Here is a 27152-nt window from a genome sequence, read left to right on the forward strand (position 1 = left end):
CATTTTTCCCCTGGAATATTTATCTTTCCTACATTTCTCTTCAGTAATAATCTAATCATGTAGAATTCTTCTGGTATTAATCAGATGAACAGGGGAGCACTTTGTGGTTAATATTATCAATTGAGGATGTCAGGAAGGCTTTGACAGGATTACCCTTGGAATTTGCCATTTATTAACTAGGCCATTAGCTAAAATGGCATGGCTGGGGTGGGGCTGGTTTTGCTTTGCACAAGGGAGATGTCCTGGTTGAGGGTGGGGAAGCTGAGGGTGGTGGAGTTCTGTCTCCATCTGATTCAGAGATCTCAAACAGCTGCCCTGGCAGCCTTGAGATATCTTTCTCCATCTGTGCACCTTTCTTTGATTTCATAATCTCTTCCCATTATTGGGAAACCATCACAAATCAAGCTGGAGACTGAGCTAGGAGAGCTTGCACCACCACGCGTAGGCTTGTGGTCCTGACCTGGGAGGACAGGAATGAAACCCCGCTGTTACAGGCTGTTCTGCTATGGGAGGCCAGAGAGAAATGCTCCAAGCCCCTAGCCCAGGGCACCAGGAAGGAGAAGCTAGGTTTAGAAACAGAGGCATATTAGACTTGCAGAAGCAGCTGGCATACAAAGTAGGCGCATGCAAAAAGTTCAGGCAAGTGAGGAAAACAAACCGAAGAATTTGTTAAAAAATGTGTTTTCTCTCCTTGAAATTTAGCACTGCTCTTTGCCCAAACCAGATAGATGGATACCAATGGTCAGGTAATGGAAGAATACAGGCAAACACTAAAGAGGAAGCAATTTTTTTAAATATAGCTGCAACATTCTTTCCCTCCAAGCAGGCTTCTATCCCAGATTCCAGAGGTTCTAGGCATCATTTGCTGTATACTTCAGACAACTTTACATGGGCTAGAGGGAGTTTTCACAAACTTCAGCCTCAGAGATCACTGCACCAGAATAGACACAGAGGCACTCAGTACTAGAAGTCACTGGGCCAAGATGCAAAGGGCCAAAGAATGAAGAAAACTCCCCTAATGTATCATAGGGTCTGTCTCATTCCTCATTCAGGCGGGAGGAGGGAAATAAAATAAGACCTCTATTCAGGGCCCTTTTTCTTGGTAGTACACCTCAGGAAAGACAGCAGGGAGTCCCTCTGACTGCTATCCCATGTGATGGCACAAAGGTGGTCTCTAATCCTCAGGGGCAATTGGAACACAAAGCTCCAGAGCAGAGATTCTGTGAAGAGGACAACAGGAGCTTCTCTTGACAGACACGAGTCAGCACCTGAGAAGTGTGAGTGTAGCCCAGACAGGGGCCAGGTTTGAAAGCTGCCTCTAAATAGCATCTTCTGCCACCCCTTCTAGAGACAAAACCTGTGGCTGGATGGAAGCAGCCCAGTGGTGTGGCCCAGCAGGGCAATTTTTAGATCCTTATAAACCCCAGAATCACAAAGGCATCGATTTATAGCTTGCAGCAGCTCTGGGAGTTTGTGCACTGTAGTATGTGTCACTGCATCCAGACACCCCACAGCATTTGTTTGCCATGACTCAGTGGAGTAACTGGACTCAGCAAGGAGCAGAACTGGACCCCCACAGAGCATTTACACGTTGTTCTTTTGGACAGAGCTTTGACTACAGAAAGGCAAAAACCAGCATTTGTTTCTAAATTCTGTCCTTCTTGGCCAGCTAAAGAAAGAATTAGCACTAGAATCCAAATTGTTGCAGGAACACAAGCACATCCAATCCATGCAGTCACCTCTGCTTTGATGCACACAGAGAACATATTTATGTAATTTCATCCACTCTACCTTGAAATGTGGCAGTTATGCATAGAAAGGCTTGAAAAAGGAGGGTCTTGAAAGCTCTGTACAATTTGTAATTTACAAATTTCTTAGATCACAAACCAAGATCTTGAGTTAGCCCTTTACCATTCATTCAGCGCAAATAGAATTAACTGAAAATTTAACAGCTACTCCATAACTTCTCACATTGCCTGTGGAAAAACCTATCAACTTATGTCTCAAAGTGCAGGTGTAAAATTCCTTCTTCTCAATTTGTTCCAGCAACTGCTCTGATGAGGGAACATCCCAGAAAAAGAATTTCTTCACCAGATACTTTGAAAAAGTATGGCTCTGAACCCAAATTCTCTATACCAAAGTAATCTTCTTCAGCTTACACAGATCACTTAGTCTTCATTTAGAAAGAAGGATATGGGTTCGCCTTGAGGCAGTTTGCTCCGAAAAGGTCCACCCAAAAGATAAACGAAAAGCCAAAAAAATGTCAACAAAAAATAGAGAGACTGAACCTAGCAAAACTGCTGCTGATATTCAGGAGCAGAAACCACATGCCTCTTGCCTGAACAATTTCCAAACCATAAATGATATTTAATGTGGAAAAAGTCATAAATGTACAAAAGTTACTTCTAAAACCAAAAACACAGAATTTTTTACTTATGGCTTTGATGAATGAAGTGTGTTGTATTCTGGCGTCATGCTTGGCACTCTAAGGAGCTTTTCTGCTAGCTGGAAATTAATGGCACTGCATGTTGGCATGTCCACTGGCTTTGCAGCAGACTGGAGAGTGCCCTTCAGGATCCTAACACAGGCTGTCTCTGTTGACTGCTCGGCAAGGTGGAACATGTTCTCCTTGCATCAGTCATATATCACAAAAAAGGGTTAAATAATACTAAAAAGACTTTAAATGGTGCTGTGCATTATGTTCTTTTGTGCTGTTGGCTCCTACCTGTCTTTCACCTACTACTGTCCAATTCAGGAAGAAACAATGTGTGAATAAATCACGCACAAACCAGAAGCAGCTCACACAAAGCAAAGCAGATTAAGGTATTTCAAAGGACACAAGAATTAAGGAAGCGGTGCTTTAGTCTCCTGTCTGGTACTGTTGATTTGCAGACATTTCCAAGTGTGTTCCAAAACTATATTTAAAATTAAGCTTTTAAAGTAAACAGTTTCCACCAGGTGCCAAGATTGCTTTAATGCCAGAACAGAAAGCTCTGTCTGACACATGCATAATTTTCCAAGCCGGAAATATAACAAAGCATTTAATACAACAGACATCATTTAATAGTCTCAACTTAGACTCCCACTTGGCAGTGGCAGTAACCAGTCTTCCATCAACTGCATCCAAAAGTGATGCTTGCCTAACTTGTTATCATGCAAAACATTAATGGGAGTATCTTCCTCTTTTGAAGTCTCTTGGAAATGGAAACATAGGCTGAAACTGCCTGGTACACAACCATGCAGAATATCTGAGAACCCGTCCCAGGTGGAAGCAGACAGAAAAACACAGGGAAGCAGAGCTTTGCAGCCTTTTCTGTACTGTGAGTCACATCATGCACACATAGGGGATCCCTGTGGAGGCCATGGGGAACCCAAGGAAGCAGAGCCAGTAACTATTCTATGGAAGAGCCATGCTGGAAGAAGTCAGCAAGCCTGTAGCTGCCCAGTCAGCTCTCCAAAGGCAGCTGCTGGCTGGTCAGCACACACTGTTCTGAGAGCGATCTGCTTTCTTTTTTACCCCTACCACTGGTTACTTTTTGCATTATGCAATCCCAAACTTTAGTACACGGATCTTTTTATCTTCCTGGATCAGTGAGTGGCATGGGTTCTTCACTTCTTCACCTAGTATGAAAGAGAGTTTTTAACTCCTTCACTTCCAAAAATGAACATATTTTTGGTTATAAACACATGTATGATACCAGATCCTCAGGATAAACAACACTTGATTCATAGTTTTCCTAGGGTTAAGTGGTTTTAGTTCGAAGAAAATCATAGCTGAAAATATGTGAATATATTTTAAAAAAACCCAAAAAAACCCAAACAAATGACACTTGGTGATGATCTGTACCCTTGCCCCTTCACAGAGAAAAGGCACATTACCTATCAATGGATCTTTGTGAGCAGGTCCTTGTAGTTGTTTTCATAATTTCTAACAACCAGTGACTCAGTTTTCCTTTTCTCCTCCTGCACCTCACCGAGTGAATTAAACAGGCTGTCAGTGGCTCAAGGCCAAGTCCAGCCCTCTCTCTCTGACAACACTTCCATTTTGCTGTTCCAGCACTTCTTGTGGGACAGGTGCCCAGTAAGTGCTTTAGAAACCAGTGTTTACTATTCACGAGAGGAAGAATTTCAGGAAAAATACTACTGTAACATCCATGACAGGAGTTTTTTATAACCCTCTTGTTAAAGTCATGTGCTTTTGGTATGGCAGCTTTCTAAAATGCATCTCTTTTGGGGTCCAACCCATTCTAGGGTTGCAATTTTCTGTGTGCCTGGAGGGAACATTCCCTCAGGTCTGGTAGCATCCAGATCCATGGCAATGTTCTCCCTGGGAAGCAGTGACTAACGTCACAAAAACAAGTTGTTAGTTCGAAAGTACGTCAGAGGAAATATATTCCTGAACTTACCCACTGTAGCATACCTGGTCTTTCCTTAAGGCTGCAACTGAAAAGACCCAAATCCTTTGTGTCTCAGCAGACTCTTAATTTCTGAACTGGCAACAAAATTGAGTGACCCCCCTAACAGCTCACTGAGTTCTCTCTCTCTTTTTTGCTGTCAGTGCGTTTTGCTATTTGACTTCTAACAAGTTTTCTTTTCAACAGAAGCAACTTCTACATCACCTTAAAGCTGGTGCAGCTGGGTCAGAGTTTGTACACACAGTGACACATCATGCACCAGATGCAGAGGAAATTAGCTTGAGTTCCACCGAACTGATGAGGCATTCTTCAGCATTTTCAGTTTTGTTTTACTTTCTTGCTCATTATTGAATGCTGCTCCTGCTTTTTATCCATTTGCAATGTGCCTGTGTCTTTAGTGCTTCTGTAGAGCCCTCAGCAATCCAGATGTTGCTCCCATGCTCCAACCTGATGCTTGCTGGAAATTATCTTTTGTGGTTTTCCTATGCTTTTCCCAGAAGACTGAGGCACTTTTTCCTCTTTGCTTTTTCTCAGCTATCATATGTGTTTTCCCTTACACCTTTAAAAATTTGCCACCAAAACAGTCCAGCGTGCAACACAGCAACAATCTTTGAGCAGTCATTCCTGGAGCTCCTATGGAAATAGAAGAATTGCTGGAAAAGTTTTCTGGCAACTAATGGCTCCTCACCTGCAGCCTGGGGCACACCACCTGAAGCTGCTATCATAATGCCTTGTCTCCTATCTCATTAGGGCAGAAGGTAAATTGTAATTCTTTATTCCTCAGCACAGATCACAGAAGTATCCTGAATAAATTCCCCTTTTTTAAAATATGATAATTTTATTTGGAGACTGCTTCCAAACTTGGTTCAAGAAATGCTTTGGAATGAAGAATACAGTAGTATACATTATTCAAATGGATAAAGATCCTCACCACTGCAATGCTGCACCCCCTTTCTTTAAAAGTTGCTGTTAATCACTGAATGTTAACACTCTTTTTTTTTGCCCTAGTTGGACAACTCCATGATCAAAACTACACTCATTAAACATGTACCAAGAGACCACAATAAGACCTCCCTTATTTTCATTTAATTAAACATACTGTTAAGCAGAGTGCTAAGATTGAGTCTGAGTTATCAAATGCAGAAGCCCCCAGCTTCAAACAGATCAAGGGACAAAAGCTACTGGTACAGCTTTGAGTCAGTGGAAACATGGCATTATTTCTACCAGCACTGGTGAGAGCACAGACAGGTTATAACACAATAGACATTCCTGAACCCCAAATTTCTCGAAAGAAGGAAGTGGTCCTTGGACCAGGCCCGAAGCTTTCCAGTGAAGAGACACAAAAGTTTGTCCTGCTGCCACACAGACTTTGTTTGGTGACTAAGTATGCCTGAGTATCTTGTTAACATGCCCTACAATCTTGAAAGCTGACCCTTTGCAATAAGAAGTGTGACAAAGAAACAAGCTCTTGAATGGGGAAAAAAGGCTCTATGCCCCAAGCACTGTAACCCGAATAAGGGGCTTTCTGAAGGAACAAAGCTGCTTGTACACAGGTGCCTGCTCCTTGAGTCAGCGGGTAAAGTGCAAGCCAGCAGCACTGCTGGGAATTGGGCAGCACAGGAGTTTGAAGCAGAGGCTGGTCTGCTTTGTCTCTCGATGTCACAACAGTTCCTGAAAATTTCAGAGTTCCAGGAGAGCTGCCCGACTTCCTCTGAGCCGCTGCCTCCAAGCTGCATTCGCAACATTGGCGGCCTGTGTATTTCAGGAATGCAAAAAACTGGCACAGTGAGGTCTATGATTCAGCCAAGATGATGTGTTGGGACATGACTGAAGTTAATTAAAAGGAGCTTAAGACAGACAAAAAAAAAAGAGTTTGCAAGACTTCTTAAAGAACCAATTAATTGTTATTTGTGGCTGCACACGCCAGCTGGGCCACAACATGGAATCTCCCCAGCCCTTACCACTCACCTCAGAGTCTTTATACAATGCCAAAGAAAACGCATATGCAGGTCAGCCTTTGGGAGCTCTGGGCCAAACTCCCTCCACTAGAGGTGAGCAGAACTTTACATTCAGCGGAACAGTCTTGTTTACACACAGAGATATATGCTTGGTCTAAACAGTGGACCAGAGCAAGAAATAAATGATATCTTGGTTGACACATAAAAAAGCATGGGCTCTGCAGAGCAGGATGACCCAGTGACAATTGTCTTTATAAGCATGAACTGGAAAAGGAAGGACTGGCTCCACCTGGAGTCAGGGTGGGGGGAAGAGAGAATAAATGTGAATAATTTCAGCCCCTCTACTGCATGATAGTAATCATTTTCACTGCTGCACAGGGCATTCACAATTAAAGAAGCATAATTTCCCTGAACACACTTCCAGACTAGTTACCTATAAGAAATTAATTTCCTCATTAGCAATTCCCTAAGACTCTAAATTCCTCTAAATTCCCAAAGACTAAATTCCAAATCCCAAGTATAGGGACCTAAACCCTTCTTTACTTCCCTGAGGACAGCTAAGCAATGTTCACGTGTGCGAGCAATCACCTTGCTTTCAATTCTCTGTACATTCGGCCAGCGCTGTCCCAGAGGCACAGCTGAGCAAAGACAGGAGTGGGCCTTGCCCAGCCTTGGGAACTCAGAGCCACACTCAGAGCACAAAGGCAGAGCAGTCAGAGCTCCCATGGACTGAGCAGGTCGCCAGACAAATGCTTACCACAATCTGCACTTTCCCCACTCTAGAGGACAGACCGTGCTAAGGTCTGTCAGTAGCTGACATCTATGTTTAACAGGAGGCTACAAATTTCAAGTGGCTGAGGTTGATTGCAGTTTCCAAGGCTGCCGCGTGCGTGTGACTGGCACGGCCGGGCTGCTCCTGCGGCAGGGCCAGGAGCCTCCCAGCGCTGCAGGCCCCACACCTGCTCGCACAGCCCTACCTGCACGTAGACCTTGGCAGCCCCTGTGGCATTTGCTGGGGTGGGGGTGGGAAGACCACGGTGTCATTTACACACAGGTTGAGCAAACCAGGTGCAATCAGTTTGGGTTTGGCTGAAGAATCCTCCACCCTTCTCGAGCTATTTAACCCCTGCAGTGCCAAACCTTTATGCATGCCTAGGGCAATGACAGCATTAGTCTGCAGAGGAGGCATCTGTAGATCAGTCATCATTCTCATATTGCCAAAGGCAACACAGGGATGGGTCATATTAAGAGAAAGATAGCCAACCCTCTAGCTACTGTACTCTTATAGTTATTTTAATCAAAACAATAAATGAACACAGTAAATATAAACCCAGCTGTCATCTGAAAATTGTTTCTTTGTCCTGTCACCTGGCCTTGGACAAGCTAAAATGATGCATGAGAATCCTTTGAAGAGCATGGCATAGGGATCAATATGTTGCAGATGCAATGGGCAAGAAGGTGGCAAACAGACAGCTGGACAAGTGAAGCCTTCAGGACGGGGAGGCGATGCAGCACTGCCAGCGCACTGTCCTGGGACAGAGCTGCACGTTCAGTCCAGGTCTGTCCCATGGCAGAGATATAGACCTGGGATCCATGGTCTGAAAATTGCTCTCTGGAACACCCACCTTTTGCCTTCACACCCACTGAGCTCTCTGGTTTGTGGGGTATACATCTTGCAGCTCTCCAATACAGGAAGATTTGAGTATGCAGTTTGTAGGGGGTGGACAATTATCAGACCCTGACATCAGGGGTTCATAAAGTCAACTAAGGGCTGCTTACTCCCAGTCTGTTATGTTCCTCAAAATTAATACTATAATAATAAAGCCTTAATTTCCCTATGGGAAATTGCTGAGTGCAGATCATTCAGTCTGTGGGGGACATGTCTGCAGAAAGGCCTGGAAGAGCAGATTTTATTTGAGTTTCTGTTTCCAGTTGTTCTTCTAAACCTTTCACAAAGGGCTGAAGAAACAGGGGAGGGACGTGGGGGGGAAGTCCCGATTTAAAGTAGCTTAACACCTTGCTGGATCCTTGCCGAATGCAGTTCAAATTAACAACTCCAAACGAGCAGGAAAAATGCTTCTCTCGATCCCTGGGGGAGGGGGGGCAGTGCAACACCCAAGCACTGGCACAAGGCATAGCTTAGATTTGACACAAAAGGACTGGGTTGCTCACTTCTCTCCGGGGCTGAAGCCCGGAGAAAGGGGCACTGCTTCCAGAAAGGGACAAAGACAGCCAACCCCACAACAAAGAACACTTTTCAGCTGCACATAAAAGGAGGATCTGGCTCTGCCCCTCCGGCCAGACCCCACCCCTCGCAGCGTGGAGGCCTTGCCCCAGCCAAATCTAATCAAGTCTGACACACAAGACAACACGGACGGACACTTGCCTTAGGCAGCCCCTTCCTCTGCTCCTCACCCACAGATCTCCCCCCGACGCACAGGGCGCTTCCTTGCTTGAAGAGCTCAGGCCAGCCCACGGCCCCATCCCTGCCGGCCATCACCCCCTCCGGTCGGGCAGGCACCACCCCACAGCCCCAGCGGCCCCCGGGAGGGTGAGGTGAGCGCCCTCGCACCAGCGGCCTGGACCTTCGCTGCACTGGTGGAGTGGATCTGCTCACGTGTGGGGAAAGGCAGCCCCGACCCTGCTGTAGTGGGGCACAAGCATTCCCTGATTGCAGCCACAACTGAGGTTCCCTTTTCCTTAGAGCCTCCATAACTGCCCTCGTGGACCTGGAGGAGGCTTTGCCCCCCCAGCCCTCATAGTTTAAAGCGCTGTTGAGTGTTGATTAAAGTATACAAGAACTGGGCCAGATCCTCAACAATACAAGTGTTCCTTCAGATAGGAGAAAAAAAAAAAAAACCAAAACACAAAGCTTTATAATAATGCATTTAAGCATTGCTGGGACAATCAAGTAACTGCTGAAGGTAGAAAGCAGTTCAAAGCAGCCAGACCTGTCTCATAATAGCAGGGAAGGCTGAATATTTCCTAAAATTGTCCCTCCTGCATTATCTACTCCACTCCTCAGGTCAGGACTCAGAATGCTGCAGAGTGGGTGAGAGTCTAGCACAGAAAGCTGAATAAGCATTGCTTGAAAGGGAGGAGGCAGGAATTCACCAAAGCGAAGAGGAGGAGGAGAGAGTAGAGGCTGTTTTTAGAAGTATTGGCACCACCTTTGTCTGCAGTGGCCAGGAAACTGGTTGGAAGCCCCAAGACTTGAGCAAGACACCCAGACCTGGGAGCCAGAAGAGGAAGGGACTTGGCAGAAATTCCCCCGCAAAGCGAGGAATCATTTATGCAGCAGAATATTCAGCTTGGCCTCACAGCAAAGAAACGCTGCCAGATACCTGATCATGCCACCAGTATATTAGCACTCCACTCCCCTGCTCTAATATAGTCATGAATCTTCTTCATGCACTTCTATCTTCCATTTGATCAGTTTTACACAGCTTCTCTCTAGCCCCAGTCTTCCTTCACTGCCCTGGGGCCATCACAGCATTCTCCCAGAGCCATCGGTGTCCCATCCCCCTGGCTCCCAGCAACCCAGCCTCATTCCTTCCACATTTGCCCTTTGGGCACTGTTGTCCCACCCTCTCCTTTGAGAGTCTCATAGCACATGGAAGGGTGAAAACCACCACTCTGGTCTTCCTAGGGTTAAAGACAAAGAGGCCAAGTATCAAAGAGCCAACTCAGGGAAATTTTGGCACCTGCAGGAAGCTGAGCTAACCTGGCTGATGCATTGCTAAACTTACTGCTTCAGTTTATCTTTATCCTTCCTCTCTGAACTAGCTTTGTGTAGCTCACTCCGTGGTGTAGTGTGGCATAAAGCCCTGGGTAGCCAGAATGTCTGCAGGAGAAAGAGCAGATAGGGGAATATTCTATCACTGCATTAATTTTCTTACTTGCTTGCACCACAAAAGGAGAGTGAAAGGCTCAAAACTAGGCAGCTGCAGCACCTGACAAAGTATCACAATGGAATTAAAATGCACCTTTCCACAGTGCAGAAGGTTGTCAAGGGCTGGTGGTGCCAGCGTACACCGATGGGCAAAGTCTGAGAGGTTTACACCCATGCCAGCCAGACCTTCGCAACAAAACAGTGCCACTTCAAATACATACAGACATCTGAAAGCTTCACAGAGCAAGTGATAGTCATGTCCTTGTTTTCTGAACGTGTTTGTCCCTTTTCTATTTTAAAAAATGAAGCAGAATAGTTTTAACTGTTAGAGGCTTTTTCAGGGCACAGCAATACACCAAATAATTTCCCTTTGCTATAGTCCATGGAAACAAAAATAACTGTTTTAGAAAGACTATAGAATGTGCGTATCTCTCTTCCCAACAAACACAGAAAACATAAATCTACTCTTGAGCTGTAGTCCTGTTTTAACATGTCATCTACTAAAACTATCAATTTCAGTCTAGCTATGAAAATCTGTTGCTGGAGGAATAAAATCCTAGCTGAAAGTCTAGAGCTAAAACATAACTATCTTGGAAACATTTGTTAATGAACAAATGACATACACTAGCATTGGCAATTGTATGTTAATTATCCTCTGTGTTGAAAAGAAACATAAACATATCCAAATCCACTTGGTTAGTGCTAAAAATTGAGACAGAAGAAAGTTCACTTTGGACCTGATACTTGCCACACTGGGTTTGAAGTTACATAGAACTCGTTCCAGACCTTTTGTCCAAAGAATCCTGCTGCAGACAGGACTCTGCATTCTTTCCCTTTTAGAATAAATGCTTGCACAGGGAAGGCCTTGTGCCCACCTAGCAAAGTGGGTGACACCAACAGGTATGGAGGGAAGTACAGAAATGGATTTTTGATCATGGCTAAAGGAGATGACTGGTAAGCATAGAAGTACAAACTTTGTGCTTGGATACTTCAAATTAGAAAAAGTCTGTTCCTTTGGGTCTGTGCCTAGTTTTTGCAAGTTAGCTGGACTACCATCCTGTCTTTCTTTCCACGTACTCATTCAGGCCATGAGTTTAAGGCTCCTAAAGCACCAGATATTGGGGGTAGGTAGGTAGGGTGTATTTGTTTGTTTGAACTCTCCTTGCAAAAACAACAATAAAAGAAGGGAAGAACATTGGATGGCTTCAGACTTGCTTTCCAGCAGAGTATGACTAAGGCAGAGAGGCAGCCTGGTAAATACATTCAGTCAGGACTCCCGGGTGGGACAAAAACATACGGAGAAATTCAATAGAAAATAAATAAGATACAGAGAAGTTTCCAGTCATTAATAGAGTGAAGAAAATGAAGACCAAACAGGTGATCGGGAGGCAGTTTTTGTGGACACAGCCTGGAAGGGAGGAGAGCCAGGAGTTTAATCTCCAGGCACAGTCTATTAATATGGACCCAGCAGACTGACAGACTGAAGTAATAGGTGAGAAAAGTGAGGGCAGGAGAGACAGACCAGAGAATAAAGCTCACTTGGAGGTGAGTGGTCCAAATGCTGTGCTGGAGCCTGTTTTGGTTAGTTGCTGTTGTGTAACTGGAGATTTCACATTGGCTTCTTGGACGTTTATAGAATTCAGGAATCTCCTCCAGGGAACTTGCTGTGCCTGAATGGAAGAGCACAGTGACCAGAGTGAGCCACAAGCAGTTAGTGGGAGGTAGAACAGAAAGGGTTCTGTGAGGATGAGTATGAGGAGAGAAAGTACCTAAGAAATACAAATTGATGCTGGTTTGTGGGACAGAGAAAATCTGAAGAGGAAAGGATAACAGACAAAAGGAAGGTCCTAGGAGAGAACACAAGTTCTTTGAACTGAAATTCTGCTTTACTTTAAAATACACACAATGCAACAGAGATGCGCATACGCACACACAAACAAGTCAAGTATCCACATGAACACAGTTGGTTCTGGATATCCCTTCTTTCTTTAATTGGTCCCAGGTGAGGCATCAACAATCACATCTGGAAATTTTTATACAAATGGCAGGAAAGCCAATGACTCGGGTCACAAATATTTCACGCTCTCTCTTTGCCAGAAACACGGGACAAATGTGGTTTACATCTGCCTCCCTATAAATACACACACACTTGCAAGGTTCTCTGCTATGGCAAATACTTGTGCATGTAAAAGCAGAACTGGTCAGTGTTCCTCCCATCCACCCAAAGGAGATTCAGTCAGAACTAACAAACTGGATGCTGGGTAACACCTGCAGTCCAGGTCAGGTCTATTGTCAGTATCAGGATCAAGAAATGGCAAAGACATCCTTCTTTACTGGCTGTAGAAGCAAAACAGAATCAAATTACATGGATGAGCACTTTCAAAAGCTGCTGCAGCCCCTGCCTTCCAGACCCAGACTCTCCATGAGACCACAGTGTCAGGCACACCCAGTTTCTGTCTGACATGCAAACTCAGTTTAACTTTCAAAAGCTCACCTTTCAAGAAAAAAAGCCACTGGGTCCTCCCTTAATCCCCTATCTTCCTGCCTCAGGTGCCAGCTACCACCTGAGTTTATCCACACTGAGTCAAGAAGAAACTGTAATAGTTTCTTGTCTGTGATACACCAATTCGAGCAAAGCACTGCCTGACTTAATTAGTTCTACCCAGTATGCACTGGTGCTGCAAAATGCTCTGCAAATACAACTCATCTCAGCAGTAAGGACCAAGCTCTTGGGCATCAGAGGATGAACTCAGATCAGGTTCTAACAGTAGCACTGTTTCCTAGCAGAAACACTGTGTTCAGCTTCTGCACAACTACTCTGTGAGCATTATAATTGCAAGAGATGGACATTATCTGTGTCAACAGTTCTCAAAAATGCAGAGAAGCTGTATTTCTCTTCAGTGCTAGCTAATTCTTAGAAGAACCACAATTATCTTTGCTCTTCTGAGATGTCCTGCTAGTGTAGGTGATGCTGTTGGTACTTGGCAGTAGACACTGGTTTAGGAGAACTGAGAGGCCTGCTGGGTACAACAGAGTGTGCACAGCAGGCAGAGCAGGGCAGGGACAGCTTACACACCTCTAATGAGCCAACTCTGATCCTATCTATGGCAACTTTGTGTTGCTCCAGGGGTAAAGAGACTGCAGAGGTGACTTAACTAGATGTCAAAGGGAACCTCCTTTGCACCACCACCAAAGCAATCCATTTGGCATCTTTTTCATTCCCTCTGCCTGCCCTTGGCATAGTGGATGTGCCAGTAGCTGTTTACAGAGCTTTGCCAGCTTCTGGGTAGCAGGGTATGACATGGCTCACTGCATCCCTAGAACAGCCTGGAGTCTGCAGCTCTGAACTCCAGGATCATGAAGCTGCTTCACAGACTTAGATAAAAAATAATTTTCCCTCACTGAGGAGATTGCCTAAAGCCAAAGACACAACCATACCTACCTCTGAATGTCCACTGTTAAGCTTCCTACCATCAGAATTTGTAATGGACAAAAATCAACAGCACCCAGCTACTGTATCTCTTGGGTTTGATCTTTTCCCTTAATCTGTGGCATTTGGCTAGAGCACCTGACCATATTTTCTCTCATCTAAAGCTTAAAAACAAATTGGAAAGTTCTATGTATGTTCAAGTAGGAGTTGATCACTCAGGCAGAACAGCACAGCAAGCTACACATTCTCTTAAAGTCAGTAGAATTCCAAAGGCAAAGCACTTAAAATTGACAAAACGTCATCATTTTTTATTCAATGTTTAATTAACACATTCAATTTACCTCTACTCTTACTGTTGCAAGAGAGATTAATAGCTCTCTAATTTTAGGTGTTTTTTTTAAAGATTAAAGAAATTTGATTAAACATTTCATCTCTCGACTGTTAGATCTTTAGAGCACTCCCATCAGCCAGGCTCAAATCTGTGATGTTGCTGGTACCTGTCTGAGCCTCACAAGTCCAGAACAGGTGCTCCCCTACCAGGTACCTCATTTGCCTCATTCTCTTTGGACCCCTACAAGGGACACTGCTGGAAATAGGATCACTGAACTGATCAGTGAGTTTGTCATGGATGGCTCACACCACTTCCTGGAGCTTTCCTGGAGCTCTCCAGAAGCCCACACCAGGCTGGCCAGCATGCCAGGACCCAGGAAAACTGAATCAAGTAGAAGCATGAATGTTTGGAGTCCTTACTCCAAGTGCTGACAGACAGTGCCGTGCTCTGATTTATTCTCTGTAGCCTTTCTAAGGGCACACATTGAAATGACCTCCCCACGTGTCTCATCTGGTATGCCACAGGTGTGAGGCTGTTGCTGCTCCTAACATCTTTTAAGTGTTCCACCAGATGAAAAGATGAATTCCCTTTGTTCCTTGGAGATGGAGTTTCTTTCATTTCCTGCATAAGGATGCAGTCCACACTTCCAGTAGAGGGAACAGATGATGTAGGCCTGGAGGGTAGGGGTGCATTTGCATGGGATGGGCTATCAGGTGGGCTTGCACTATTAATCACTTACACCCATTGAGCTGTATAGGACTGGCAACAGCAGAACTGTTCTGAGGGAGTGCTCTGTATCACAAGAGCTCCAGAGAAGAAAACCATCATTTCAAACCTCTTTGCTCTCAACCCATGGTAAGAGTCCCCTTAAAACCAAAGCTGAATGAAAGGGCCATGATTTAGCTTATTTGCATATGTGATTATGTAAATCAACCTACTGCCTCTTATCCCATGGCAGCAGAGCTGCCTGGAGAAGAGCCTCCAGTGGAGAAGATTGGATTATGGAAAGGGACATATGCGTGAAAGCAGGTCCTAGCTGCATATATAGAGTTCATCAGCAGGCACGGAAAAAAGGGGGGATTTAACCCTTCACTGTCAGAGAGACAGGACAGAGAAAAACAGAGCAACAACCATGGAGAATGCTTAGATATAATGCAGCAGCCTTTACTGGAATATGTTTAAGGAAGTATTTTGTGATCACTTGGACAGCTGTGTGCAAAAGGGTTAATGATCATAAGCCAACAGAAATCAAAATGGTGAAATATTTCTAGCTCCAGGATCCCAAGAAGAGTCACCTCATTCACATGTCATTGTCACCTTGTGATGGTGCACACAGTACCTGCTTGTTGCTCACCAGCATGCCCAGTACCCACCTCCTGAGATGCATCTTCAGCATTCCCATACAGCTATCCTGCATCCCACTGCTGGCTGGACTGTCATCTGCTCCAGCCTTCCAGTTGCCATCCCACAGATGCAACATCCAAGCCAGTGCTAGCTGCACTGCCTAGGACATGCCACGGCCCTGTAACTCCTTACCCTTTTGTTATGGATTTGCCTGCCTAGCACCCCATTACTTCCCAGGGGTGCTGTCCCAGGGCAGTAACAAAGTAGCTTTTGAGAGGCTCAACAGGCCCCATCGATGTGGCAGCACTGCTGGGGTTAACACAACCCCTGTCCAGCATATCTAAGCGTCTGTAGGAAGGAGGACATTTTTAATCCTGTGAAGAAACTGCTGCATGGATGACAGAAGCAAAGAGACCAGGCCATCTCCATCTAGAGGGAACAGGAGCAGCATTCAGGGATGCACAAAAAGTGCTACATAGTATTTTGCACACTCTAAATAATCTCTTACTAAGGCTAATAGGGCATCTGTCACAAAAAAAAAAAAAAAAAAAAAAAACCCAAACAAACAAAGAAAAACCAACAACAACCAAAAAAATCATTAAAAGTAACAAAAGGAAAAAGAACTGGCACTTCTAAAGAAAATGGCTAATATGAATCAGCCATCTCACAAGTACTAATTTTAAACTGACTGCAGGAGTGACAATAACTTCAGGATTCCAAGAAATGTCCCAAAGCAAAACTAAATATGTCTCTGGATTTCTCTTTGTTCTGAAATTTGAATCAGGATGATTTTGGCCAAGAGTCACTCAGCTTTTAAAGCCAACTTTGACCAATTTAAAGTTTCTAAACCAAGGGAAATAAAGTAGATTCTTTGGAGGAATTTTGCATGTGTGACACAAATTCAAAGCAAAAGGTGTTGTGTGGGGGGAGGGTAGGTTTTGTTTTGTTAATCCTACCAAGACTGGCAAAACAAGGGGGGATTGTAGCAAAACTTTAGGTTGACCCAGACCAGTAACATATCTTCAAGTTTTTCTGTTGTTACCTACCCTGGGTCAGCCACCCTAACCTATCCTTTGTGAATATATGGAAAAGCACATACAGCATCTGACACTGGCTAACTGGGTCATTTTTCTACTGTAAGCAGGACTGAGGTGAGATCAAACAGTGCTGAGTCAAACCCAAACTTCGTAAAATGGCACTATTATGCACAGCCCTGGTAGTTCCAGAGGACCCACTTGAAATATCTGCAGTTTGAAGTGTAAATGAATAAAAGAAAATTCCTTCACTTACACGATTCCTCAACCTCCTAGCTTCCTCAGGATCATCAGATTTGATGCCCTCAAAGACTAGATCAAATTCAAGATGATGGAGCATCTGGAATGTATCTGTGCTTGAATCCTGCAGTTTAGATGCCAGCTTCCTCTTCTGTGGTGGCAGTGCCTCTGCAAATCATGCTCAGAATCACAGGAACAACCAAATGTGTCTTTATTTTCACTATCTTCAGAATTAAGAGAGGGGCTTAGGTGGGGGTTTCTTGCACGCCAGCTGCACTGCTTTAGCCATAGCACTGTACTGATACTATGGTAGAAAGGATGACACCAGAGGGACAAATCCATCTAGCTCCAGCAAAAGTATTCTGGCAACTTGCAAGATAATTACTAAACTTCCACTCATTTTTGGTTTTTCCTCACAGTGGAATTCAGGGCATGTGGTGGTTGGAGTCCAAACAGCCCTAGAGGCTTGTATGGGAGGGACTGCCAGTCATGGTCACTCCAGAGAGGAGGGAGAAGGCAACAGAAAGGAAGGAATCCAGCTGAGGGAAGGAACATGCATATGGACAAACCCATCCCACTGAGGATTGCAAGGAGGAGCAGCGTGCCAAGTTCAACACATCCTGAGGGACAGAGCTTGGAAGCAATGAGAAGGTCTCATGGATGCAGTCAACAACAGCAGTATGAGCTGGCTGCTGGCAAGGGCTATTGATGGCAGCATTCACATTATGCTGTTTTTTCCCATTTTGAATGCCCCCTATCAGGCTTGTACCACTCCAAAGTACCAAGACCCTATATATACTAAACCTCTTCTCTTCAGCCTCTTCAAGGTTGGCCATAGACCTGTGCTGTTACCTGTATTTGAGAAGGCCTGGGAGCAGCTCCTGACAGCTGCTAATCTCTGCAATCAGGAACTGACAAAAACGTGGCAAATGTACCCTGTGGAGACAGCCTGGCATGTTTAATCTACACCAGCTGGAAAAGTGACTGCTGAATACTGGAAATGGCTTTATCCACTGGGTTGGTCTAAGGCAGCTTTTGTCAAACTGACCAGGAGCTTTGTGCCCTAACAGTAGGGTTCTCTGTACCCGCCACTTGTCTGTGTGCCCGCAGCAGGTTAAACAGCCCAGGGTCAGGGTGTGCTCTCAGTGCAGCTGCTGGAGCACTGGCAGTGCCCTGGCCCCAGCCCGAGTGCCAGCATCACCGCCATGAGGCAGCCAGCCCCAGCCTCCGAGGTTCGACTCCAGCAATGCCTTCCCATTCCCGGCTGGCTGTCTCCCATGTGGCGACGCATAGCACTATTCACCCGACTATTGGCCCAGCCCAGAACTGTTTTTATTAGAAAACACTAAGGCAAGCCTTTCCAAGCCTCAGAAGAATCATCTTGTAAAGATCTGGGCTTGAGATGCCAAATGATTGCTGCTTTGGCGGAGTCTGCACATTCATTTTTTATTGGTCACAAACGCTTTCCAGATGCTGGCATGCTGGCTGCAGATTGCAACTCTGGGGACTTGGCTCCCAGCCCCAGTCACTTTGTTAAACTCTTGACCTGCTGTGGGTTAAAAGAAGCGGGGAATGGGACTGAGTCACCATGAGGGCATTGCTAAGAGAGAGTGCGCACTACACAGCAGAGACCCATTTGAGCAGCTTTCTGTGCTCAGCTGGCATGGAAAACATTTAAGGTGGTCCACAGCAATCCAGTTCAGCTGCCAAAGCTGGTGAGAACTGCAGCATAGCACCAGCCTGGGCTTTAGGAGCAGGGACAGAGAGGCTGCCCTGCAGCTGGATTTTCCACATTGCAGCCCATACACTTTCCATCTTTTTTTCCTCTGCACAAGTGGATTTCCCATCCCTGCTGCAATACTAAAGCAAACCTCTGAGCCAGAGCCATGTGCAAGATCAGACTGAAAGCTGAAGCCTGGAAACCTTCCTTGGATTCAGGTTTCATGACAAGCCTGAAGCTTGTTCATCAAGAAGGTTTGCAAACCATTGGGGAAAAAAGGCTTTCTGGATTCTCAGTTGTTGATGTCCCAAGTAAGGGGGAAAAATAAAATAAAAAAAAAGGAGATGTGAACAAGCAGAAGGAAACACAATTTTGATGGAGCTGTTTGATATTTTTCTGAATGGAAAAAAATTCCCTTTGAAAAACATAGCTGTTACAAATCTTTGGGGTTTTTTCTCTCCCTCAATAGGGCAGTTTTAAAAAAACTAGTATTTTGCACTTTTGGATAGATTTCCTAACTGAAATTCTGCAACTGATGACTTTCTTTAATCTCAGTTTTCAAGAAGAAAAAGTTCTCTCAAAACCTCAATTCAAAGAGAATGCTTTTAGCTGAAATGAAATTTTTCATGCTGCTTTGAAATATGCAGCCAAAAGCAGTATTTCAGAAAATGTATTTCCATTCAGAACTTCTGGACAGGAAGGGAAACAGTTCTTGATAAGATCAATTGACCTGAGCTTTGGTGCAGTTTCCCCTTCTGCTTCTGGAGCAGGGGGTGCTCAGGGAACAGAGCCCCTGCACAGGTCCTCTGCCCATGATATCACCTCAAGGCTCTCATCCTGCTCTCCCACCCACTCCTTTTACAAAGTGCTGCCTAAACCACAGCCCTGAGGAGCTCCTGGGCTCTCTGCTTGGGCAGATGATGAACTGTGCTGGATGCCAGGCAGGACACAGGCAGGATGGGAGGCTGGTGCAGGAATGCACAGCACGGCTGGAGATCAGCTTCTGCAGTGCTCGCTCAGTGAGGCGGTGCTGGGAATGGCTGGTTATCCTTCAGCTGGGGGAAACTGCCAGCAGAGGTCTGCTTGCTCCCCTCCACCCTACAGCTGAGAATGGAGACTTTCCAAGACGCTGATAGAAGCAGGATGCTGAGGGACACCTGGGTGAATCACACTGTGCTGGGTGTTGACTTCTAACCTTCCTTCAGACCTTCATGGGAGCTCAATGTCACCCACAGGCGTTCATTAGCGCAGGCAGGGCCACAGGGACTTGAGCAAAAAGGAGGGAGTGAATGAGCCAGTCCTTCTGCTTAAGCCTTCAACAGCCACACAGGGAAGAGGTTTCAGTGGGAGCTAGGATCTAACTCTTTGTACTCATCCTCCTCAACAGAGGCCTGCCCACAGCTCTCCTGCCCACATTTGCAAGCAATGCATGATCCCTTCAGCAATGCTTGTGCAAATAGAAAGCTCTGCAGTCCAGAGGGAGTATTGGGGGAAGGTTTTATCCCATGGATCTGGTCCAGTGATGCTAATTAAATCATCACATTAGAGCTGGGGGCTTTCTTGAGTAAGTGTTACCACTTGAGCTGAATTGCACCTCAGTTCACAGCCAGGTGTGCTCCCTGGATCCAGAGAGCCCTGCCAAACTCATTTCACTTGTGATGCTAAGGCCAGCTCCAGTACAGTCTCCAGAGATGAATAAAACAGGGGAACAACCCAGTGTAAACCTGAAATCTTTTAGATTCAGCCAAGTGGAAATCCAGCCTGACTCCTCACCCCAAACCAAACAACTGAGAAAAAAAGAGAAAATCTTACATAATAATCTCTCCAATGTTACAGCAGACAGTGTTTCTCTGAGGACATTATGTAATGTCTCGTAAGGGCTTTTAGCTGAATTATCAGGTGACTTGCACAATTACTAAAGAGAAAAACAGAATCACAGGTGAGCAGTAGGTGTGAGAATACACATCTGCCTGTTATACATTAGCAGCTGGAGAAATGATTCAGATTCAATGAGATGTCACTGGAGATAGGCTCATACTACAGATCTCAGGTTCAGAGGACCTGGAGCTGTTTCAATCTGATCTGGCCCAAGCCTATCTTCTTCAGCATGAGGAAGGACCTCTCCACAATCCTTTGTAGAGGGACAGACTCTCCAGGGTGAATTTTCCTGCCACCTCAGATCTTCAGGCCTTTACAACAGGAATCCCTGTTCTGAGACTGATTGATTGTGTCATAGTGACAAAAAAAGAGAGCTCTTGGCTATTTCTTCTCCCACAGTCCAAGGATGGGAAGGATGAAAATATTCCCGATTAATTCCCACTACATAGATGCTGATGTGTACTTCCAGGCTGTTTTCTCTCCCTTGCCCCTTCTTGCTCATTGAGAGCTGTAGAGGTACAGGAGGAAGGACATATGCAAACACGGCCAGTACATCAGATAATACAACCCCTCATGCCAGCTTACTGACTTGTGCCTCACAGCAAGAAATAGGGGAAAAAGCCCCAACAGCAAATTCTGCCCCCGAATCTCTCCCTTCTGAGGTTAGGAACCTTCTAATTACCAGCTAAATTTACTAGTGGCTTGATGATGTCCATCTGGTCATGTGCCAATATTGCCTTTAGTCTAAGCAGTTGTCCTCCCTGGCATTTACCTCTCCTTTTTCTCCTGTTCTGTGTATTTATAGAATTTCTTTCAGCCTTCACTTCACCAGATTAAAGTTTTATTGAGAGCAGATTTATCCAATGGGTTTTACATTTGCTTTTGCCATACATTGGTCTGTATTTGTCCAGCTTCAATGTTTGAATGAGGCAGCTTTGTTTTCAGATCAGCATTGTCCTTTTAGCACATTGCTGAAGAGGTACCTTACAGCTTCATGAAAGCAATGAATCCTTTATTGCTATGCAGAGTGCTTTGCAACAGAATAAATATTCACATGAAGACAAATCTACAAAGTGCTATCAACATGGTAATTATTGAAGCAAGGGGTAGATATTAGCACACTGAAGGCAAGAGAAGAATAAGGTGGATGGTGCTGTCTCAGCTACTATTGTTTGAAAGAGAAAAGGCACTGGGCAGAATGAAGAATTAACTTCCAGAGAAATGGAGACACTGAGTACTGCTCTTCAGCAAGCCCCTAGGCAACAAATTGATGAACTTCTCCTACAGAATATGAAAAAACAAGTGTTGCCAAATTTTTAATATTTCAATGTATTTTCTGTAGATGATTCTAGTAATAGCAGAGTGATTCCTCAATTGGAATCATAGAATTTTACCACAGGAAACATAAACCCTTAATAAATCCTTCACTTGCACCATAATCAAATTGCTGGTACCATAACCTTTTGTGGTAAAACCAGCCTGACCAGCAAAGGCAAATGCCTATTGGGTGAGTACATGCCAGTCTCACATGATGTTGGGAAGAGATAGGAAGGCTTTGTCCTTCTGGTTTTGTGTTCCATAATGCTTTCCAGTGTAGTAATACAGCTTACATGCATACTATCCTCTATCCTGTGAGTACAACACAGAGATGTATATGTGATATGTGATGCATTTAAGCCAGTATGCAGCTGGTTTAAATACATCTGTGACCTGCATTCCCAGAAGAAATTGACTTAGTTTCCATTTTCTGGCCAAATTATTGCTAATATTTTGATGTAGTTTCTGCTGGAGACATTTTAAAGGATAGATTTTGTGCATGGGTATAAACCAAACAATTCCATTGACTGCTGACACAATTATTTCAGATTTCACTAGGACAACTGATACAAAATCTCAGCATTTTGTGTCCCTCTCAAACTCTCCTGTGAAGTCTTATTGGTTAACTAACTTTTGTATTTCATCCCCGAGGCAGTTGAATTAGTCTAGGGAGTGAATAACTGAGTTAACCCATTACACTGTGTGGCTTCCTACAGAGAGAGCAGCACTACACAAGAACATAGCCTCAAATAATTGAAGGTAAGTGCAACTCACTAGGTGAAATTCTAGGAGATACGGTCAATCACCCAGGAAGCCGTAAAACACATTAATATCTGTTTAAAATGCATTTGGTTGTACATTCTATAAATTGAAGGACTGTTCCTAGCACGGCAGCGAAGTTCCTCCCGGCTGAGGATGGGTGTGCTACCAGCGGCTCTCCTGCGCCCCCTGCCAGCTGTTCCCTTTATTGCAGAGCATTTCTAGGATTGCCAATTCCCACTGACGTGACAGGTTCTGACTGCGAAACACACGGAACCTGTGGGAAGGGAGGGTGGCTGAAAGGAGAGTCATGAGAAGATTCCTGTGAATGAGCCTGGGAAGAGCTGGTTTCAGCTCACGCTACTCGTACCGGCCACCACTACTCCTGCACTCAAAGAGTTGAAGTCAATCACAGTCCACTTGCAGGCTAGAAAACTTCATTTTGTTACCATTCTGGAACCTCATCCTTGTTGTGTTCCACTTTGGAGTGGGGGAAAGTATGGCTTTATTGTTTGTGCCTGGATTTGCTCTCTAGACATATCCACACCTTCATGTCAACACAGACACAATATATAGCAAGAGTAAGAGATTCATAGCACATCTCCCTGAAATTCTCAAACTTTGAACTCTGCCAGGTATCACCATCATCATTATTATTACTACAACTATCTTAGCAGGTTTGCAGGACAGACCACTAACTCGTGCTAACTCATGGATCCAGTGGATCCCAACCCTCAGCTCTGGTGCCTCTGCACAAATGGATAGTAGCTCCCTTTAGCAGCCACTCGGCCACAGCACCTCCCTGGACCAACAGGACCTTCCAGCAGGAGCTCTTCAGTGGATGCAGCACTCTGCCTTTGGACCAGGGCATCCACAGCTCCAACATCAGCACCTTGCATCTCATTGCTCACTCCTGTCCTTTGTGACTCACCATCTCTTCTCACATTCACATCTGGTTCTTTGCAAGCATTTCATCAGGAATAAATAAATATATATCTGCATCCATAGGCAAATACCCAAACCTGTATCTGATACTATCATGCCAACAGGGATTAAGGAAAGAACAGTGGGTTTGAAGCCCCTTATGAAGAGGTGAAGATTGATGTTGATATAGACAATGTGTCATCCTGAACTGAAACAGGAACAGGCAAGAAAGAGAAGAGCCCCTTCATAGACCCTAGGGGACAATATTTGTAAAGAAGTCTCCAAATTCCCCTCCAGACATCCCATTTAGGATTCCTTGGGTTCTGGAGAGAGAAGGCAGGATAGAACACTCCCATAGATTAGGGAAATGGAAGTATGACTGATTCTAGTCCATCATACCTCCATACCTCTGGAAAATAAAGAATAAACACTGACTGTCAGGGAGCAGCTAGCAGCTTGGGACTGAGACTTCATCTCCAGGAATTTTTTTCTCTCATCTCTTTGCTGACAAAGAAACAAATTTCTCTTAAGCATTTCTTGCTTGCTTTCTCTATCACTCCCTTCCTCTGAAAGCATAAAATGAGTCAATTGGATAGCGAATCAAGAATGAAAAACAAGAAACATTCATTAGAAGCTGGAGAGAGTAGATATCTGCCTTCAGTTGTGGGGATTGGCATGGATTCCTACCCATAAAGATAAGCCTCCACAGCTGTAGTTCTAGGAGGTTAGATCTTTCTCCAAGCATGATAAGCCTCAATCCAGTGGATAGTACAAAGGGAACAGGGATTTCCCCAATACTGGTACATATGGTGTTATATTCCACCTTCAGGAAATATATAATGGATGAATTATAAAAACTTGAAATCTAGTTTTCTAGTACAAACATGTGTAGATCCTTGAAACAGTTGTATTGATATAGTAATTAGACCAGACAGTGTTGTTTACTAACTGCAATAATACACCATAATAAATTATAGCCTACCTTTATATATTATAATACTGTACTATGATTACAGCTAAAACAAAGTTTTGGTGAGCTAATGCAATTAATTTAGCACATATAAAAATCTTAGCCTAATTTCAGGTTTCACAATTGCAGAAAGTGCCAAACCAATTTGAAATCCATAGGCAAAACAAAAGGAACCAGCAGGTTATAAAACCAGCAGTCTTGAAAGAGGGGACAAAAAAAAAAAAAAAAAAAAAAAAGAGAAAAAGAGAAAAGATGAGCAAAAGGGAATGACCTTGCAGAATCTGAAGGAAAATAATGTTACAAGTGTTATAAAACAATGTGGTTGAAATGGTCACAAGAATGTTTGAATTGCCTTTGCTGTATAGGATTAACAAACTCAGCAAACTGCACAAGTGCAGTGACAAGGCATTTGGTCACTCTTGTTTAATAGATACACCTGAGGAACACTAAGTAGATAAACCTCTGAGAGGGAACCACGCTGTTGTGAGAGCAAGAACTATTGTAGCCATGCTATGATCTGCTGTGTCCTGCAGAGGAACATTCTGACTATTCTACACCTCCTCTAATGCCCTTTGGAGCTTTAAAGAACAGTGAGAAAACTCACAGAAGCATGACAAAGCTGTTCACACCTATATCATCACTCAGGTGCCCTGGTTAACAGTCATTGCTAGCAGTGCTTCATAACCCTCATGACTTGTGTAGTTTTTAAACAGGTGGTAGGTGAGTTAAAGCAGGAGGATAAATTCATATTCAGGTAGAAATGAAAAATTTCCATTTGCTAACCCTAAACCTAAAATGAGTGTGTACAAACACACTCATACACCCCCCAACACACTTTATCATAATGCTTTCCAAACACAGCCTTGCTGCACAGTACATCACAGTTTAGGGATAACTACTCTGAATGCTTTAGGACAAAGATTGGTTTTTCCACTCTCCAGTCTAAGATTAACAATATTTTGCTCCTGCCTGATTTTGTTTAACGACAGTCAATTCTAATATTTGCAGTTAGATGTAAATCAGACTTTTCAGAATGGTGCTGAGTACTTCTAGTATCCAATAATTGCAGTGAGCAGGCTGGACAGGTCTTCCTGGCCTTCAGAAAGAACTGAATATGCCATCTCTGGGCCCCTCCTAACCCTTCCTTCAGCAGCCTTTTCATTTGCTTATTTCAGTGCTGGATCCACCCTATACATAAAAAGCTTAGCAAGCCATCATGCAAACCAGGAGAGGTTTAAAAAAAAAAAACCTTATATGCAGGCAGATCTACAGTTAACATGGTTTGGGGTAACCCCACAAAACCAACAACTCCAACTTTGGAAGAAGAGCAATGACTCTTCCTGTACCACTCCACACTGTCATAATTGAAATGAAGACAAACAATTTTCATCCATCCTAGCCTCACCCCATTCAGCACAGATGTCATAAGACTGAAAATTGGGGTGTTCATGCTTGACCTGGTGGGCACATACACAGTTAGCCTGGAATACCATAAGCACAGTTTGCCCTGAAATCACCTTTTAAGTGACCTTGCCATTGCTTTCCACTGCCACTCAAAGCACTGTTTTACAGGTGTGGAAGTGCCATTGGACCATGAGCTCTGCATCCTTCCTTTGGAGTGAGAGGAGCAGGGTAGGGTCTACCAGCGCTGAGCTTCAAGCTGCTGCAGGTATATTTCTACCATCAAAGTGAATCCTCGATCTCTGCATTACATTGCAGTCATCCTAAATTAAGAAGAGACGAAGAAAAAAACCATGATTGGAGACTGAAGTTTTATGAAAGCTGAGATTCTCCCCTTCTGCATGATACCATCTCCCACATCAGAGGAAGCCCAATAGCCGTGGGCTTCCCATCCATCTCTGGCTCTGAAATGGCAAAGCTGCAAACAAACTCTAAATTAGGCAATGACTTCAGGTAAAAGCAGAATTACCACACACTTGTCAAGCAGCCAATTCAAAGCAGCAAGACCTGAGGAGGAGGCTGAATGTTTGATGGATTTGCTGGCTTGATTGGCTGCCACAATGCCCAAGATGACCGATGACACTTTCTTGGGCAGGAGCCATCTCCTGCAGGGCCCACACCCTGAGCAGAGGCTGCTCTCCATCAGAGCAGCTGGCTCCTGCTATGGGTTTAGTGGCTGGATTTTTGCTCCTTCCCAACTTCTAAAACAGGTCCTGCTTGTAGGGGGGTGGTGTGAGGCTTGATGTGTCTCTGGTATTTATAATTACACATTTATTGAGCTTGTGCAATCCTAACTCCAGCTTCAGGCCAAAAGTTCATTGCTAGAGGGGTTCAATAAAGAATTTCCTCCTGAGAATGGAGAATTACATCACTTGCCAAGTGTGTCAGGCGGTTTTCCAGCCTCCTGTTAGGTCACACCCATTTTGACTACTCTAGTGGATGGATACTGTACATGCCTGGCTGTATCCCTAAGCTCCATTGGATTAATTGTGTCTGTGTGCTCCACACATCAGAAAAATTAGTAGGGTTTTTGTAAAGCCCTTATTATCATGGGCCTCAGGACCCTGAAAAACTGAAGCAAGTCAATGCATAAGGACCAAAATGGGTTTCCCAGCAGCAGACAGCCAACTGTTGGATATTTTGCATGTATAACCCTAAAAAAAATCAGATTTTTCTCTGCAAATCTCATCACACAGGCCTTGGTGACAATAATTACATTTTTCTGCTGGAATGCTTAATAATCTTAGGGACACATCACTTACCATGCTGGAGACATTTAAAGAGTGATGGTTCCTGCCCCAAAGACTTCAGGCCCTGTTCAGCATGATGCCCTGTTTCTTTCATATTGTTCCTGTGGCATCATGACGAGCTAAATACATGATAACGTGTTATCATCTTTCACTCAAGGAAATACAAATCCTGTTCCGTCCATATGCCACTAAAAGATCATTGCCTGTCTCTCCATACACAAAACACAAG

At 44.3% G+C, this 27152-nt stretch overlaps 1 long non-coding RNA gene across 3 annotated transcripts in view; it reads right to left on the reverse strand.

The window, feature by feature from the left end:
• LOC128816228 (uncharacterized) overlaps positions 1-27152 on the reverse strand; it is a 92394-nt gene that overhangs the window by 12376 nt on the left and 52866 nt on the right. The window contains exon 3 of one of the 3 annotated variants that reach the window (XR_008439822.1): positions 11805-11935. The exons of the other annotated variants lie outside the window; for them this stretch is intronic. This is a non-coding gene — a long non-coding RNA (uncharacterized LOC128816228). The remainder of the gene's footprint in view (positions 1-11804; positions 11936-27152) is intronic. 3 annotated transcript variants of the gene reach the window in all.

This window comes from Vidua macroura, chromosome 18 (genome assembly GCF_024509145.1).
Source record: "Vidua macroura isolate BioBank_ID:100142 chromosome 18, ASM2450914v1, whole genome shotgun sequence".
NCBI lineage: Eukaryota > Metazoa > Chordata > Aves > Passeriformes > Viduidae > Vidua > Vidua macroura.